Below are 19,710 nucleotides of genomic sequence, written 5' to 3' on the forward strand. Positions count from 1 at the left end.
AACCTATTTCTCTGTTCAATTATTTTCTTTGAGAAAAGATTTCCCTGTACCCAGACTGAGTTCCTTATTGTGTCTTGAGCTCACGCCACACAATGCTGTAGGCCAACCTCACCTTTCACAGACCTCCCCTATGTACTGGGGGAAGACTGCTTTTGGGCCTGAAGTCCCTTCTCATCCAAACCTCCCTTCTCCAGGCAGAACAGTCCCAGCTCCCTCAGCTGCTTTGCATAGGGTAAATGATCCAGCCTCATCCACCTCAGTGGTCTTTGCTAAATTGACTCTAGTTTATTAATGTCTTTCCCATATTGGGGGGTTAAAACTGAATGTAGTATCTGGATGTAGTCTAATAAGTGCTGAGCAGATGGGACAATCCCTTTCCTCTGTCGCCAGCCATGACCTGCTCACACAGGCCTGCACACTGTGAGGCCTTGTTGCTCCCACCAGGCCCCAGGGCCCTTCCCATAGACCTCCTCCCGAGCTGCCTCGGCCCACTCCTGCACCAATGCAAGGGGGTCCTCCCTCCCCTGTGCAGGCCTGGGCAGTGGTCCCAGCTGGATTTCATAAGGCTCCTGCTGGCCTATTCCTCCAGCCTGTCTAGGTCTTTCTGGATGACAGCCTTGCCTTTGGGTATATTACCTCATCCCCTAGTTGGGTGTAACCTGCAAACCTGGTCAGAGTGCACTCAGTTGTGCCACCAGCTCAAACCATAAAATCTATACAGAGCCTGTGAAAACTGTATACAGAGTGCACTCATTTGCCGTCTTCCTCCTAAAGTTACTAAGAACAGCTGTAATGAAAGACCCCTGTGATACTTTTTACCAACCGCCATTAACCTCTGCCTGCTGAGCCTCACTGTCTGATCAGTCTTTATCCGTCCAGTTGTCTACCCATCCAAACTGTAAAATCCTGCTTTCAGTACAAGAATATTGTGGCAGATTGTGTGGGACGGTTGATCAGGCATGAACAAGCAGTGCCCAGAACACTCCCAAAGTGTGTGTGTGTGGAGGCTGCTCAGGCATGAATAACTAGTGCCCAGAGCACTCCCAAAGTGTGTGCTCTAACTGGACTGGCAGTGGCAAATCAGTAGCAAGTCTGGCACAGAATATGTAGCCAGCAATAGGTTACCATGTTTTTCATAACAAGCTTAGTACTAGACATAAAAAGCATGTTACTTCTGCATGAGACTACTACAGGAAAGCAAGACACCATTCCTGTCACTGCCCAGAACACAAAGTACAGAAAGTCTGCTTTGTCTGAAGAGCAGTGTCAGTAGTTTCAGTGAGATCTTAATAATAACTACTTTTTATGATCTAAATTTTCATTACATGTAGAATTTTTACTCATGGGTAGTACTATCTGTTTTCCTTCTTGGTTTTTACCTTTTTGTTCCTCTCTTCTTTCGGCTTCAAAAAGAAATGAAGGAACGAAGTGAGAAACATTCAAAATATAATGACAGTAAGACATGTCCTCTGGTTTAAGCCTATTTAGTTAGCTGCAATCCCAGAGGGAATGAATTTGTTCTGTTGCTTTCTCTTCTCTAGTTTCTTCTTTGATTATTGTTTTTTATTTCATTTCATTTCATTTCATACAGTATCTTTTCATTTTATGCTGTCATTCTTACTGTTTGTCGTTTTTTCTTTTATATTTCTTCAGCTGTTAGGAGCAAAGCTTGAATATGTCAGAAAAGCATTTCAGGTGTGTTAGAGAAATCATTGTAGAGAAGCTGCTTCACTGTAATGTTCTTGAAATACTTCTTTCTTCAGAATTATCTGCTTTGTAGAAGTTTCACATTTATCCAGGGTTTTTGAATCCTAGGTATTTCTTTCCCTTCTATCTGTGTGGTTTATTTGGTGTGGGTTGGGTGGTTTGGGGTTTTTTGGTGTTGGTTTTTTTTGGTGTTTTGTGTGTGTGTGTGTGTGTGTGGTTTATTTCTAAGACAAATAAACAATGTTTCTTCATTAGACTTCCTTTTGTTTCCAGAGGATGAAGGAATCCATCAAAGCAAAGGTCAGCTAAGACTGAAGGTCTCTATCTGATCTTTAAAAATAATAATCTTTCTAGAACAGGGGATTAGGTTGAGCACCTGCAGTTCCTGCTAACTTCAGAGGAATATATGCATACGAGGTATCTCTGAAAAATTAGCACATTGCCCTTCCATTGCATGTTTCCAGTCTGTGCCAAACACAACAGGAACTCAACGGGAGAAAAGGGATTTATCCTGAAACAGGTGCACATATGGATTCAGGGAGGAAAAAAAAGGAATGTTTGTTAGCATAATGTGCTCACCCACTTGATATTTCATCTAATCCTGTATTAACTGTTCCTTCCATATCATGAACTCACTGGCTATGGCTTATTTGGCAAAACTACAGCAGATGATATAAAATGGAGAAAAAATAAAATATGGAGGGAGTTAAACCTAGATAACATTGATTAAAGTCAAACAACCTCTACAATGTGGGACAGAAATCAGGTATTATGGAGACATTTTACTTTCTGTTTACAGGTTACAAAGGAATCAGGCAGTGCCGCTGAATCATTTTGAGAAATGATCCTGAATATTAGACATAGCAGTCCTTAGATGGAAACTTTAGGCAAAGAAAACTTACTATAATATGAAAAGTCAGAAGAATTTGTTGGCTTGGCATTCATGAACAGAACTGCAGAACCTACACTGAATGTCAAACAGCAAAGAAAAGAAATAAAGGTCAACAAGCTCTCAGATAGAACACCTTGCCAAAATAAGGCATGGCAAGGTGTGTGTGTGTGTGTGTCTTTGGAGAGAAGTGGCTACAGCATCTGTTTTATTCTAATAATCATTACCTTGGCATGCAAGGCATAAATACTTTCAGAATACTCTTCTTAATATTATTACTCATGTGGTATGCTATCTAATTAAAATCTCTCTGCTTCACTACTGGTAGGACTATAGAAAATAATCCTTTCCTCTGGAGCATTTGGGAGACTCTGTATGTTTGAAAGTCAAGAGACTCTGATAAAAGGCATCAGAGAATGTATTGCACATCTTCAACTAACACAGTCATGAGGCCCATATATTTCCTTCATATTTCATTGTGTGGAGACATAAGGCTAGCAGAAAATGTGAAGCTTTTAGAGGCACTAAGCTAGATATGATAGACCAATTAATAATAGAGAAAATCTGGTATGATGACTTGCCAGACCTTATCTGAACTTGCCTTGGCCTTTTGTGATGTTAAGCTTTAACATCTCCCCAATGAACAGATATCTATATCCTGAATTGTTTAACTTGTGCTTATCTTTGAATAATATTCTATGATGTAAACATAATTTTCCTACAGGTAGTTTTTAAAAGTAGTTTTTCGTTGCAGAACAAAAGATGTGACTTCATCATAATGATGCAGTGTTAGAGCAATACGAGTGTGGTGTGATGGCAATGGGAACCCAGGATGCTGCGTGGATGAGCACAGGGCAGTAAAAGACAGGGCACAGAATGATGCTGGAGACCCTGGGCATACAAAAACTACACAATGGCCAGTTCAAGAAATGCAGTCCGGGGAGCTGAGCAAAACTGGTGTAGGGGTAGCAAAGGGAATAAAGAATAAGGATCTGAGGTAGGTAAAACATACCATAATTACTAAACTCAGGTTAGGTATAACGTGAAGAAAGAACAAAGTATGAAAATGTTTTATCTATAAGAATGTGTAAAAATATCCCCACCTGGAGCCTAGGGGAAAGTGAAAGGAACCATTAACAACATACTGCTCCCAGCAATGGGAAAGAAGAAATCCCATCATCAACATCACTCTCTTCAGGGATGATGTTGAGTCTGCAGCTATCTTTTTCTGAGGAAGATTTGCTATGCTGGCCTTAGGATAGAGAGCTGTGATGGAAAACAGTATATCCATAGAAAAAGTGTAGAAAATAAGCTTTGTGTAACAAGTTTTAATGGTATTATTAATCACATTTGATTTATATTAAGTAGGAAATTTGGAACAGAAGAATGTTGAACATTTGATAAATTTTGTAAATGTTAATATCAGTGTAACTGGACTAATAATGATAACTTTTTTTGTATTTTAGCTAGATTTTAGTAGGGCTAACAATAAATTCTTGGCTTAACATGTATGGTGTTACCTTTTTACCCACAAACAGAGATAGAAAATGACAAATAAATTAGATAATGGTGACTTCAACCTATTGTATAGCATCTGATCTGTGAAAACTCCATATATCTGCTTTTAGTCAAAGCAAATGCAGGTCAACTTGATTTGCAATGAATATGGATTATACTCCATGGTGTGATTTGCTTTTGTGAATCATGGCCAATGCATGAAGAACAAGCAAACAATTCTACAGCTCAGCTAATGTATGATAACTTGGTGAATCAAAGTAGCTGGAGGATTAGTTATCAAAATAGTAAAGTTCTAGACCAAATCACAATAGAAGAAAGAAAAGATATCCAATGTACCTAAATCTTTTTTAAAAAACATTTACAGTTAATCCAATGGAATGTTGGTATGACTTGTAATGTAATTTAATTTTTAGACAATAAAATTCCAATTTAAAACTATACAATAGTTGCACAGAATGTTTTGATTAAAATCATGTACTTATTGGTATACAAAGCTATATTAGCTTAACCAAATCTCAGAGTGGCTCTGCCATACTTCAGATGCAGAATATTGACAGCTGAAAAACTTGAATTCCAAATTAACTTGCACAGAAATTGAAATAATAAAAGGCATGAATTATGGGTGATAAAATTATTATTGTGCACATTTATAAATTCAGTCTTAAGTCTGTCCTAACTGTGTTAAGACCGAACATTCCTGAATTGCAGCAAGAATTTGACACAATAAAATCTTTTCTGTCCAAATGAGTATGCATTATGACATGAAATTTTCTTCTAGAACTTTTTCCCATCAAAATTACTTAAACTAACAGTACTGACCAGGAATGGTTGTATGATCCAATGCACACTTTAAATCTCAGAACAAAAGTCATTAAAAAGGCCTAGCACAGAGAAATACCCACAACCACCTTAAATACTGCACCCGATTTCCACAGAATTCAATTTCTACATTGAAGTACAAAAATCAAGTGGCTTAATTGCTCGTTTTTCTGTAAGCCTCTGGGATAAAGAATTTTAGTTTATTTAATGCATAAATACTCCAGAGTAATTTCCCCCATATTTATTTTCCACTGGTGCATCAATCATGTTCATTTGACAGGGTTCTGGAAAGCGTAATCTTTTGGACTGACTGTAAAAAATGAAATATACCAACCTTTTTAGAAGGTGATGGGAAAAAAAGAAATCCCTACTCAACTAAACGCAAGCACAACGTTATACATATTTCCATGTGCATATTTCCCTGGAGAGGCAGAACTTATTCAGTAATGCCCTACTATTCCCTTTCAACTCCCAGAAAGACGGAGATGGACTAAAGCAGAATCTTAGACTCCAGATCACTGTATACATGTCCAACATTATATAGCAAAGAGAAATTGTATAAGGAAAAATAAAAAGATGAATTATTTCTGTGGCCAAAATTAATCCAGATAACCTAGCCTAAAGCAAAAGCATAAACTTTCCGTAACCAGAGATAGTAAGAGAGAAAAGGATAAAATAATTTGACAAAATAAATCTGAATCTCTGCTTATGGAGTCTGAATCCTTCTGCTACTAAAAAAAATAAATTCCCATTCTCAATCAGGTCTTTGTATTCAGCCTTCACTGTCAAATCTTCCAGTGATGTCTTCTGACATTAGGTGGAGGCTGTGGGTGTGCCTTGCCTTCTTTAAAAAAATGCCAAGAAAGCTGTCTGAAGAAAGGAGGAATGGGAATGAAGAACCAGAGTGTGCTGAAGGGTAAAAAAAAACAGGGAAAATACCATACTGAATCTTTGGGCTTCTTTAATAATATATAATGCTAAACTATGTACATGACTTCTACATTTTCAATCTGTAGAAATAAAGAAGTCCTTTTACTACTATTTGGTGTTACTGTATCTATAAATCTGATCATCTCAGACATTGTTATGTAAAAGAATACAAGCAGAAGGGTAAAAGTGTCTGCAACATATCTACTTAAGGACTTCAGGTCTGGCTAATAAGTCTGGAATAGTGACAAGGGTTTAGTGGCTTTTTTGAATCAGCCACATGAATTCAAAGGAAAAAAAAACCACCCTTGTTTTTAAATAATCCTGTTTTGGTTTAGAATTTTTTAATTGCTTGTTTATGTTCTCTTCAAACAGAGCAAGTTCAGTGACATTCGGTTTTCCTGAGTCACCACAGAGAGCCAGTGATGTTCTTGCTGATTGAGTAGCACATTTCTAAATATTAAATAATTTCTGCGGCAGCCATTGTGTTTGTCCTGAAAACATCTAAATCACTGTTGAATGTCTTGTATCTGGTCTGCACAAAAAATCACCAGTATCCATAGATTAATGAACCTCAAACTTTGTCTTCCCATATAATATTCCAAATTTCAAAATAACATAACTGCCAGAATAAAATATTTAGACTGAGAGAAACTGACAGTTGTCATTTTGTGATTTATCATTAATTTAAAAATGTTTGTTATATGAATGCCACCTTTTGTAAAACTTGTAGGTTTGAGCTAACCTTCATATTTTTAACATCAATAGAAAGAAAAAAGTACCTCCAGAATATGATTCACCAGTTTATTTTAGACATCCCAGGCTGAGATGAATCATCCTCTGAAGGTGCCTATGCACATTTCTACATAGTATCCCAGCTTCTGAAGCCAAGTGAGTGCATGAAAAAAATCTCAGTTTAGGTTTCCATTTAACTTCCTATCCCCTGATAATTCAAAAGCAATAATAAATTTGGAATTATTTAGGATTTTTTAAACGATTGTTTATTATTTTGTGGACAGTTGATTTCATCCTTGGGATGACTAAAAAGCTCACTGGTCAGTTCTTTATTTTAGCCATACTATACCAGTTGGGGCTTCACTGCATCCAGAACAGTGGGCTCTCCTTAGTACTAACAATTGCATTTCTCAAGAAAGTTGATTTTATTTTTTCAAGTTAACAGCTTACTATTAGTTATAATATTCTGAATTTTACATACACCAGAGAAAGAACCTTATTGCTTGTTATTAAATTTCTGCTAGTTATTGTTGGAGAAAAGAATGCTTAATTTCTTTTTGTAAAGTCAAACATTTCTCTAGATGTTAAAAAAAAGGCTCAGTAATCTTATTGTGAAAACATAGAATTACTAGAATATTTTCTATTAAATCCAGAATCATGTCATTTTATTAAGCAGAGAAAATGTAATTTATGGCCATTAGAAATGAAAAAAGCAACCAAGCTAACGAGTGCTATAAATGTTAAAAAGTATTTGCAAGGCTACTTGGACAGCAACAAGTCAAGAATTTTGAATGCCATCTTCATAGCCCATTTTAAAGTATTCCTAAATTTGAGTTGTTGCTTTCTTTGAGAAAGATAAACATGTCTTTGCGTGTATGTTATCTTTATTGTATGTTAAAGACTGACCACTCCAGGAGACTGACCTTGATACAGCAAAGTATATAACTGTGAATAATTTGATTGGAAAGCAGCATTTGGAAAACTGAAGTCAGTATCTAAGACAATCAGGTTATATAACAAAGAACAGTAATAAGAAAGAAGTATTTCAAGCAAAAGCCTCATGAAGGTTGATTATTATTTTTTAATTTAACTTGGCTTACCTAAGTAAATTACTTCTAAAACTTTTATTAGGTCAAAATACATAAAGTTTTCGAGTAAATTCCAGAAGATCATGTGTCTGTAGCATTTGCCTAACATACTTTAGGCAGTTTTCTCTTCTGAAACTTCAATGTCTTATATTTTGAAAATTCAATGCTGTTTATTTACTGGAGAAGTTCGGGAAAGTTGTGATAGGTAACAGGCAGCTTCTGCTCAGGAGGTGTGGCGGTTCACCTCGTTGCCTCCCCGGGCCGCTCTATGATATCCGCAATCCCTGCTAGACCTTAGCCTCTGTGTAGTAAGTTGGGCGGCTAAGTTCCCTTGACTGTACTAGCAACTCTTGCACGGCTGAAGTGGGGAACTGCACTGGCTGTATCAGAAACATTCCTTATCTGAACTACAACACCACCTGACAGCCTTGGGGCATTCCGTATCTGAACCATAACATCCCCTAACAAGCCTGGGAACATTCTTTGTCTGAATCCGAGTGGTAGGGTACCACTGTCAATGGAATAAAAAAAAATAAAAAAATCAGTAATTACCTACTGGGATTGCAGTCAAGACTGAAAATTACTGTTGACTAAACCAAATCATCTCCAACCCTATAAACAGCAGTCCTAAGCAAAGCCCTTTGAGCTCCTCTGGACTGCAGCGGGCTGTGTACAGCATCTCCCTCTGCGTGGGATGCCTCCAAGCTTGCAAACTCCCAAATCTGCAATACCAGGGGGACTGGCACCAAAAGCTGATGGCAGAGCCTGGACTGATTTTCCTGCTTCTTGAGGCTCAGTCCTTTGACGCTGAGAAATGCAAAGGCATTCACCATGAGTATATCACTGAACTCGAGGGGAACTTTTAACAGGTATACCTTTGTACATTTATATATATATATATATACACCTGTTCTTTTGTGTCTGTGTGTATGTGCATATGAACTGATTTAGATACCTCATAATAAGTATAGTGTATCACTATCTTGGATCTGTAATTAAGTTACTGTTGTGATTATAGTAAATTCTATTTGATTCACTTTGGAAATTATAAATTACTCAATGATTAAGTGTTGCTAAAATCCTATGATCAACCTTACACTGTGAACAAACCTTAGACATGCTTTAAATAGAAACTATTGACCAATCTTGAGACTAAGATTGGATCTGGCCACACCTAACCTCTATTAAGAGTTTAGAAAGCAAGGGGATCTACTCTGTGACTCAATGGGAGGATCTTCCTTACCCCTTTTCCTTTTTAGTCTTTGTGTAAAACATTCCAGCTTAATTTTAAATTTTATTCTTCTTAGTATAATTTATCTAATAAGCTATAGAATGAACCTTGCCACTGAACTTTTTCAAGTTGCACTTCCACCAATTAAAATTAAAAATATAATTTTTGCTATTACCTTTGATGGTGATTCTTCAAATGGTCTAAACCACTCATCTGTGACAGATGATAGCACTAAAGTGTTCTGAAATCTTTTGAGATATATTCTTACTATTTTTAACATCTTACTCTGATATGGACTAAGGAATCAATTGGACCTTTTGGATTGGATAATAGGTATATTATCCTTCCAGATCAACTAAACCAAGACCTATACTCTGGGAAGAAGCTTATTAACAGAAAACTGGACAAATTCAGTGCTGGTTAGACCTAAGTTTTATTTTCTTATGTTTGACTAACTTTTAGGTATCTACAGGTTGTGAATCTGCAATGCCTCAATTATACAATTACCTGAAGCCTTGCACTAAAACCAAAAATCATTATGTTGCATGCCCAGATCCTCGGCAATAACAGAAGTGGATTGCAGATGAATGAAGCTGGGTTAATTAACATTGATAATATCCAGCTGTGGGCTGGCTTCAGGGGCAGAGGTTTGGCTGATGTAGATAAGGTGCAGCTGTGGCTGGTTCTGTTAAATGGTTGAGAGGCAATGAAGAGAGAGCAGCCGAGGAAGAAGGGGAGAGAGGGAGAAGCAAGAGAAGAGAACACACGCCTTGGATAAGGCAAGATGAGGAGAAGGCAGCAGAGGGACTGTATGAAGAGTGTGCTGGTATGAGATGGTAAAAGACTTTGTTGCAGCTTGATAGTTTGGAGAGTGCTGTAACTCTGGATCGCTAGCTGTGAGCAAGGCATATCCTTTGTCAGAAAAGCAATGTTGTTGCACCTGCACTAAGCAGTCTTTGAAACAAGGGTTAATTAAGAGGTTAGTGTGATGATGCACTAAATAGTTGAAGAAGATATTGCGGCAAAAGCAATCACATATGCAACTAAATTGATGTAAAGCCAAACAAAGGAAATCTTTAATAAGAAATCAGAGAGTGTGTCATTATGTGCATGGTAGGAATCCTTTGAATTATGTCCAGAAAAGTACTTCCTCTCTGGTCTATGCAGTATACTCACAGTCAACAGATTTGTTGCTTGTGAATTAAAACCAGATTAGGAAAGGCTACCATTGCACAGTCATGTTGTTCTGATAAGACATAATAAGGGTTAATTTGGTCTGCTTGTACATCAAATGCTACTGGAACCTGTGTACATATGTGTGTATGAGAAAGAGAAGGGGGGAAAAAAAAAAAAAACAAACCAACCCACAAGCCAAGAAATAATCAGGAGAAATTTTATGTAGAGCTCCTGATTTGGCAGTATGTGTGTATTATCTGAGCATACAAGAATAACTGAAGTTAAGGAGGCTTTGCATTTGGGACTGGAGCACTGGGGTCAGATTTCAACAGATTTCCAGGCGCCTACAGATGTTCAGAAGTGTTTCTAGAATTCCTTAAGCAGGATAAGACTACTCTGACTTTGGGAATGCATCCCTCTCAGCTTATCTGCAACTTTGGGTGCTTAAATTCTTTACGAATTTCATGTGTGTTTAAGCAGCTTTTCAAACTGAGACCCAGGTGGCTGCCTTTCACCAAGCTCCCCCAGCCCAACGGCTTCTCTGTCCGTTTTGCCCAACCACTTCAGCTTCCAGCTTTCTTGGAGCAGGCGATCCTCATCTGGTGCGTTTTCTCAATTCAGAGGGGGGGTTATCTCTCTTTCCACTTCTACCACACAGTTTTAAAATCATCCTTTTCACCCTGAATTGCCTTAAAATAAGGGTTGGTGAGATCACAAAGAAGACATAGTTAATGCTACAATCTTAAGAAAGAGAAATATCATTCCTGGTAAGAAAAATATCCGCACTTCTTCCAGAATGACTTCTTTACTGAAGTTACTCAAGTTTCCTAAACAGTAAGGTAATGATTTTCAAGTGGTAGTCCACAGACTTTCAGATTCCATGGAATATTTCTGCAGGGAAGTATGTAAAGAATAGCTTTTGTGGTGATTGTTAAACCATACTCTTCAGTAATGTTGGAAACAACTGTTGCTAGGCTTAGATTTATTATCCATGCCTTTGCAGTTTTACTAGAAAATATTTATGGTGACATGAGGAAAAGCATGAAAATTATTATGATAAGATATGCATTTTTCAGAAGTGATTATGATTAGTTAATTTGATGTGTCCTGTAGTATCATCTTCTTAAATCATTAGCCTACTGGCTCGGGGCCAAGGCCCCATGTAAAAGGGTTCCACAAGTGCACAGAAAATCTGGTGCTAAAAGAGGTGGTTTACTGTGCATGCACCATATAACTGAAGCGTGCGTTTGCAAGGCAATATGTGTACAATGCATGTCACATCAAGTGAAAACAGACTTTACATAGCTCGGCAGAGCCCTCTTAGCTTGTTTTGTTAAGCTTTAGTTATAAATACACTCAACAGTATGTGCTCACAAGCTATTTCCAGAGCCTTCTAAATAGAATCATGGCTGGTTTGGCTGGTTTTTAAAGCGAGGAGAAAAATAGGGACAACTTGATATCCTTACTATGGTGTAGCTGTGCTCCATAGACTTTTCTCTAAGGTTGCATAAAATTTCACCTATACAAACACTAGATGATTCTGGGTCAAATGGCACAGGACTGGGAGACTTGCTATGGACCCATTAATTCCTCAGGAGCATGCTAAGTGACAGAAAGGGTCAGGAATCAGGAGTTCAATGGACATCTAACCAATATAAGGTCTTACAACTTTTCTGATAACCGTTGCAGTCTCTTTATTAAGGAACTGAGAACTGGCACAGAATGTTTTCCACCATAAGCTTGCTGAGAAAAGTGATCCATTCCTGCATGTGAGGAACCAGGTCTGCCTGTAAACAGGACGTCCTCACAAGACAAATCACAGATGCCCTAGAATGCCCTGGGTTATACATAGGATATCCTCACAGCAGTTTAGAGAATTTGTCCCTCTAAAGTAGTTTTTCTTACTTCACTGTAATAGAAAACCTTTCATCATATGTTATGTGATAAAAATGTACTTAAGTTTGAGATTCAGAATTTCAAATTTGTGTTTCAGATAGGCCTCTTTCAAATACCATCCTTTTCTAAATCTAATCAGTTTTTCAGCTGCATTTTCCATGTGAACTTGTGTTTCTTTTGATGATACTGACAAGAAAAATATCTTCATATATCAAGGAGTTATCTGAGGAAATATCAAAGAAGTAGCTGAGGAAAAGGACAACATACATCATTCACTATAATTTTTTTCCACCTAACCTTTCAAACATGGAATAAAAAGCTCATCATAGTTCAATGTAATGTTGGCAAGAGTATTTTACTAAAAATGGTGAAATGAGGGTGTTTGTTTCATCACACTGAAGGTGTTAGCTCACCTTTTCCCCAGTTGTACTATTATTTGCAGTGCCATTTCCGAAGGTTTTAGTAACTTTATTTGGAATTTCATTAAAACAAATCAGGGTGTTTGAAATATTTTGCTGAAAAATACCTTAGTGTTTTTATTGTTATAAAAAAGAGGAGGAAAAAAAAAAAAGAAGAAAAGAAAAGAAAGTTTTCTAGTGGCTTTGACAGCTGAAACTGGAATGTTTCGCTCAGTAGCTCTTCTTTGTGCTTGTGGTAGATAGTTAATGAAGCTCATGGTTAAACCAGGAGCGGATGGATACTAGAAGTGTAGGAAGAAAACAGCAGAGGATGTTTACCAACAGCGCGTTGGTGGTATAGTGGTGAGCATAGCTGCCTTCCAAGCAGTTGACCCGGGTTCGATTCCCGGCCAACGCAGTTGTGATTTTGACGCCTTCCCGAGCGCAGCAGCCGCACGCCCGCGGTGCCGCCAGCCAGCGGGCGCTCGGCGCCGCGGAAAGGGGTCAGCAGGAGCTGCGCCGGGTGCCGCTGGGAGCGAAGCGACAAAGCCCTGCCGCCGGTGGGGGGGCACTTCTGTGTGCGGCGGCGGCCGCCCGCCCTGCCGCGGGGAGGAGCCACGCCTGTGTGCGGCGGCCGCCCGCCCAGCGGGAGAGCAGGCTGGCGGGAAACGGGGTGGCGGCGGTGCTGCTGGGGCGCCATGTTGAACAGAGCCCTTGCGGCAGAGAGGGCCAGGGCACCGGGCCTGCAGCAATGTTGTTGCCTGCAGGTCGGGGGAGATGTTTTTCCCCAGCTGCTCTGCACCACTGAGGCCACGCCTGGAGCAGTGACGGTGTCCAGTTCTAAAGTCCCAGTACTGGAGAGAAATGAGCGTACTGGAGAAAGTCCCGTGAAGGGCCACACTGACAGTTACAGTGCTGGCGTCTTTTTGCTGTGAGGAATGACTGAGAGATCTGTTTAGCCTGGAGAAGAGAAAACTCAAGGGGGGGAATCGTATCCATGTATAAAAATACCTGAAGGCAGGGTGCAAAGAGAATGGAGCCAGGCTCTTCTCAGTGGTGCCCAGTGGCAGGACCAGAGGCAACGGGCACAAAGTGAAACATGGAAGGTTCTCTCTGAATGTTAGGAAACACTTTTATTACTGTGAGGGTGACTAAGCACTGGCACAAGTTGCCCAGAGAGGGTGTGAGGTCTGTCTGTGGAGATACTCAAAAGCTGTCTGGGCATGGTCCTGGACAACTGGCTCTGCGTGTGTGTGTCTGAGCAGGGGAGGTGGGCCAGATGACTTCCAGAGGTCCCCTCCAACCTCAACCATTTTGTGGTTCTATGATTGTGTGTCAAGCCAAGGCAAGAACTGAGAGCAGAGGACCAATACAAGATGTTAGCTATTTCTCTAGGAATGGGCATGGCAGCAGAACCTGGGCTGAGAGACAAGGCGGCCAAAGGAAGTGTCACTCCAGCAGAGCTAGAGGAATGCGTACAGGCTGTGGTTCACTTCAGAGCCAGTAGCTAGTACCTTCAGGAGCCATCGGATATATCAAAGCCTACGCCTCCCACGAAGCCCCACTGTCTGAGTGCCCCTCCAGCTCTCTGAGAGTGCCCACCAGTTTTGGTGATACAATTAATCACTGTCAATCCCATGGCTCAGAATCCTGTTGTACTTGAAACTTGACTCTTGACAACTCTTTCAGATAAAATGTTCTATCCCAAAGTAATTTTGAAAACAGTTTGTACTATATTTCCAAAACCTGTTTATGTGACAGTTGCAGACAGGACCTACTCACATGACAGGCTGCGGTGTATGGAAGAATATTTGATCACACTGAGTGTTTACTTCTTTTGTTTCGGTCTTTTCTGGGGGTTTTGGGTTTGTTTTTTTTTTTCTTTTTTTCTTGAGAGGGAGAAAATGCATGTGTAGGTTTATAGCAAGCAAAAGAAGGAAAGGACTAAAGGAGTTGAGCTGGCCCAGGGAGAAGTTCATGATAGCTAACTAAGAATGGATAATGACTAGATTTCTAAGGAGTGGAGAAAGGCAGACACAGGCCTGCCCTGGTTTCAGCTGGGATAGAGTAAATTTTCTTCTCAGTAGCTGGTACAATGCTGTATTTTGGGTTTAGTATGAGAACAATGTTGATAACACACTGGTGTTTTTAGTTGTTGCTAAGTAATGTTTGTACTAAGTCAAGGAATTTTCAGTTTCTCAGGCCCTGTCAGTGAGAGGGCTGGAGGGGCACAAGAAACTGGGAGGGAACACAGCCAGGACAGCTGACCTGAACTAGCCAAGGGGATATTTCATACCATACGATGTCATGCTCAGTATATAAACTGGGTGAGTTTGCCAGGGCCAGTGAATCACTACTTGGGGACCGGTTCGGCATCGATCAGCAGGTGCTGAGCAATTGTATTGTGCATCACTTGGTGTATTTTTCCATTCCTTTTGAATTGTATTCCTCTCCCTTTCTCTCTCCTTTTCATTACAATTGTTGTTATTATTTCATTTTATGTCAATTATTAAATTATTCTTATCTCAACCCTCATGTTTTACATTTTTCCAAATTCTCCTCCCCATCCCACTGAGGGGGGAATGGGGAGTGAATGAACGGCTACGTGGTACTTGGTTGCCTGCTGAGGTTAAACCGTGATGAGGCTTTGAAAATGTAGTTAAAATAAGCTGGATAGATTTACAAAAAGCTGATATTTGAAAGAGGATCAAATCCTTTGTCTTTCTGGAAGAGAGGATATTCTGGAAACAGTGGATGAGTGCTATGCCAGCAGGAGTCAATGGACTGAAAATCAAACCAGAGGGGTTTTACCTCCCCAAATTCTCATTGGAACATGTAGGTTCCTAAACCTAAGCTGATGGGTCAAAATTATTAGCTAGTCTACTTGAATCAAATTAGATTGCTGTTGGGGGGGGGGGGGGGGGGGAAGTGTTTATTTTCTTTATCTGCTGAATACTGGATCCCACTAGAGGGAAAATCCTCTCATGAAAGCCCGGAAAATGCTCCAAAAAGGAGTGCTGACATCTAGACCCAGAGGAGCACAAGATGTGCTCCACTTCAGAGCAAGGACAGCTGCTGGTTGAAGCAAGCAAAGTCCATGGGCTACTCAAGGTCCATTCATAGCCACCGCTACCAACTTCAGGCTGAGCTCTTTGGTGAGGGGTGAAGAGGAAGACAACAGTCTGAAACTGCAGAAGATATTTAGTCTCAGTGTCCTACATGCCCAGTCGAAAGAGAAATCTTTCTGTTACTTCAGTTTAAAATTATACACCAGTATGATACATTTACCTGCCTTTGTAGCAACTGTTCTCATACATATGCCTGTGCTTCTCAGATGTGCTTCTTACAGTATCTTATCACTGTAGTCTTCTGTAGTAAATGGAAGCACCAACCTAGGTATTTTCTCATGGTCTAAAAGCTGTAACTTTGCTGAAAACCTCTAAGCTATTAGATGCTGCTGGATTCTTTATATTTTTACTGCACAGGAAGGAAATGTCGCCTTGTGTTGTTTGTTTTTGTTTTGACACTTCAGTTAGAATTGTGCAAAATCACCAGACTTGCACAAGTTTGCATATAACTGTTCCTGGAGTGTGCATAATGGTAGCAGTCTATGCTAAAAAGAATCAAACAGCATTTCACAACCTGTTAGCAATGAGTTGTAATGTAACTTTGCAAAGAAAGGCATCTTTGTCATTCCAGGAGCAGAGTAAAAACCACATTCAGATGCATCGTCATTATTTCTCTTTGATTTCTTCCTTCTTTTGGGAACAGGGAAAGAACTTACCTATTACTAGTACTAGTATGGCTCAGAAACAGAAGGGAGAAATTTCCAGTAATATCTTCTTCCTGTACACTTACTCACTGCAGATGCACAGTGTCTAAAATGTCAAAAATAATTTGTCTTCAAAACTTCTGCAGCATCTCTCTTCAAAAAGAGCAGTCCTTGAGGTTTCAGTCTCCAATAATCCAAGCAAAAGAGTCCATTATTTTAGGTATAAATCAATACTGAAACTTTTAAAAAATATATAGTTTGAACAGTTAAAAAGCTAACTGATGTTATTCTGCTATTTCCTCCAGCTTCCTGCTCTGTTTCTGTGTATTATTTTGGCCTTTGCCTTACAATAATTTATATAATTTTGGAGTGTAAGACAGACACATTTGTTCAGTGTTTGAAACACGCTTAGCGAAAGTAAGTGCAAATAGACTGAGGGTTTTGCACTTGTGAATTCTTGGTGCTTAAAGGAAGAGGGAGGGAAGGGAGGGAGGGAGGAAGGAGGGGAGGAAGGGAGGAAGGAAGGAAGGGAAAGAAGGATTGAGATACAGGGAGAGAAAGGATGAACACATATATATACACAACCACAGACATACATCCCATGCCTTTCTGAGTGCAATATTTGACTTACATAGCAATAACATTCTGCCTGACAAATGTACAATAAACCAGTATATTTTTCCATTTCTTTTCTTCATCTCCTAAAAAAAGACTCAGGGAATTTTTATACACTAGCATATTTTTTGGCTATCAAGAAGGAAAAATATACTTCCAAGAATCTTACAAAAATTCTATTAACACACATCTTGGCATGAGTTTTTGAACATCAAAGTAAGCTACAAGTTAATTCACTTGCATCCAGCTGCATTTGGTGGTATGCTCATCATGTTGAGGAGGCCCTTTTCTGTTTCCATCTTTCACTGCTTATGTCAAACAGTTTACAGAGAAGCAATATAAATTCAGACAGAGTGCTAGGAATGCCATCAATGAGTTTGGGAGTTTACATTGTGTTTGTGTGAGGTCACTGCATGTTGTCTGCAATGATCAATGGCCTAGTGAACACTTTTAAAGCTAGAGGCTACCCTCAGTGCCTTTAGTTACTCCATGTTAGGTTATGTTTTATTAGGAGTTAGGAGGGCTCAGGCAATTCTTCTCTTAAGTTTTTTTTGTAATGGATTTGTGAGTGTTGAGTGCTTTTTGTGGCATTTTCCTGTACTAATAACAAGAAGTCAGGTGACCAGTAAGACAGATGATATTTAACCTAGTGGTGACAGATGTAGCAGAGGTGAAATGGTTATATCTATTAATAAACAAAGTTTGAAAGCCTTTTAACTCCATCTTTCACATCATGCTTATCTGACCTTTTGTACAAGACATCTTCCACAGAGTTATTTCGGGGGGGGGTGGGGGTGGGACAGGATGGGACACACGACACACCAAAAGCCAACAACATTTTGTAGTGTTTTATTTTCTCTCAAAAAAATGATTACAGTTAATCATTAAGAGTTTTACGTTGTCTTCCTAAATGTATGAATGAAGTACTGGTGGTACTGCAGTTAGTATTTCACTTGGATGAAAAAATGTGGTAGATTTACTTTGGTCCCAATGGGTGCTGACATTTTAACCCACTTATCTCTGATTTATTCAGTCCTTGACAGTCCCCCAAAAGTGACGCATTTTGCCTGAAGGCTCTGTAGGTGAGGCAAGTTGACATATGCTTTTTCTTTCTGTTAAGGGGGTGATCTCCTATGCAGTCCAATGGATGAAGCAGGGGGAAATGGAAAAGGAAAATGTTCATGATAAGGATTTTTCTTCTTTTCTCAAGTTTCTTGGGTTTGTTGTATTAAAAAACCCTTAGAATTTGTCTCGTATAAACTCAGCCTTTAAAGGTCAATGTCTAGTTGTTCAATAGTAAACAACAGATTTTTAAAAACTATTTTTGTAACATGGTAAAGCTAAAAGTGTTCTGGAAGATTTTAGAATAATTAGGTATTTAACCTTTTTATGCTAATAAAAAATACTGAGATCATATATAGATATGACTCTATCTTGCTGAATACTAGATGGAAGTATGTTTTATGTTTTATACCCTTAGATGAATTCCAGCACGTTTGTTAGCATATGGGCCAGATCCCAGGGTCAGAGGTTTGGTTTTGTGCTGCACCACTTACAGATCATGGTCTAAAACTTGGTGTCATGAACGTCAGCGAATTACCATTGAAAAGGGTCTGATCCTGTATTTCTGGCCTGTCTATGCAGATGGAAGTAGAAGAATCCAAGGGAAAGGGAAATGAGCAGGATACAATCATAGTGTACTTGTAGAGAAATGTTTTGCTTCAGTAATTCTGGGAGAAAGGACAGGGTCTCACCATCTCAAATGGGAATACCCACAGGAGTTTGCTTTTCTGTATTTTGCAGAGAAGAACCTTGTGTTTTTATTGTTACCAGCTTTTATTAGTCCTGGTAATAAGTCTTATGCTCTTAAAAATATGTTTATATATATTCTCATTTCCCTAATGCTTCAGGATGCATTTGAAGCTAGAACCAAGTAAGCTTACCTAAACTGAGAGCTAACTGAGGAAACATACTCCCCAGGGAGCACAGAGCTTCTCCTTCAGGGCATGAAGCATCGGCTGCCTCAGTAACCAATCTCACCTTCAGACTCTGGCTTGCTGGGGAGACGTGTTGTCTTGCCAGTTCAATGTCAGGATGTGCAGAATGAGAAACACAGAATCAGGAAAATAATTTCTTTTACAAATGGCCTTGTGCACAAGACTGGGGTTAAGTCTCCTGCCTTTTGAGCTATATAGCTATACAGTAGTTCATTTTTGAATGGAAATCAGTTGTGGTCTCTATGCAAAACATAATAAACTTAATCAGATCTGCTGTTTCCTTGTCACATCTATATTTTAGGGGGTGAAAAACAAATGAAAACGTAAAAGAATTTTTTTCATGTATTCCCCTGCTTCTTGTAGATATTTACAATATAACAATGGTAATTTGAGCAGACGGCCAGCTAGAAGAAGGAAAAAGTAATTAGTGTTTTATTCTACAGAAGTTACTTAGGGACTGGCATTTTCATAGTCATGCAAAGCTAATTACTGGTTTAGCTAGGCATAATGGATCACCAACTGCCTAATCAAAACAATCAGTAGCACAAAAAAAGCAGAAATCCTGAGTAGGTTTCCACTTCATACTCCTGTCTCTGCATTTATATATATCTTTCTCATCTGAGGGTGTCAAGCTACTCCAGAGCTATTAAAAGTTAAATAGCATAATCCACTTTCCAACAGCAAAAGGACAAAACTGACTGTTGATGGACCACATCCACGTAGATGCCTAGGGCCTGATCCAAGTCTCCTTCAAGTCAAATGACACACAGCCACTGGCTCCGCTGGAAATTGGCTGACAGCATTAGCTACAAGCACAGCCAGAACAGGAGATTCTGTTCCCTCTGTTCTGTATGCTCAGCAAGCCCAGGTATGCATCTCCATTTGAGACTTTAACGTATTACTCAATTAGTAATTATATTTCACTCCATCCCAGAAAGTAAT

General features: G+C 39.3%; 1 non-coding gene across 1 annotated transcript; it reads left to right on the top strand.

Annotated features, from left to right (window-relative positions):
* Window positions 1-12,730: 12,730 nt before the first annotated feature.
* On the top strand, window positions 12,731-12,802 carry TRNAG-UCC (transfer RNA glycine (anticodon UCC)). The gene has a single exon. It is a non-coding gene; the product is annotated as a tRNA-Gly (tRNA).
* Window positions 12,803-19,710: the final 6,908 nt, after the last annotated feature.

The sequence above is a fragment of the Falco peregrinus genome, chromosome 5 (genome assembly GCF_023634155.1).
Source record: "Falco peregrinus isolate bFalPer1 chromosome 5, bFalPer1.pri, whole genome shotgun sequence".
In the NCBI taxonomy this organism is placed as follows: domain Eukaryota; kingdom Metazoa; phylum Chordata; class Aves; order Falconiformes; family Falconidae; genus Falco; species Falco peregrinus.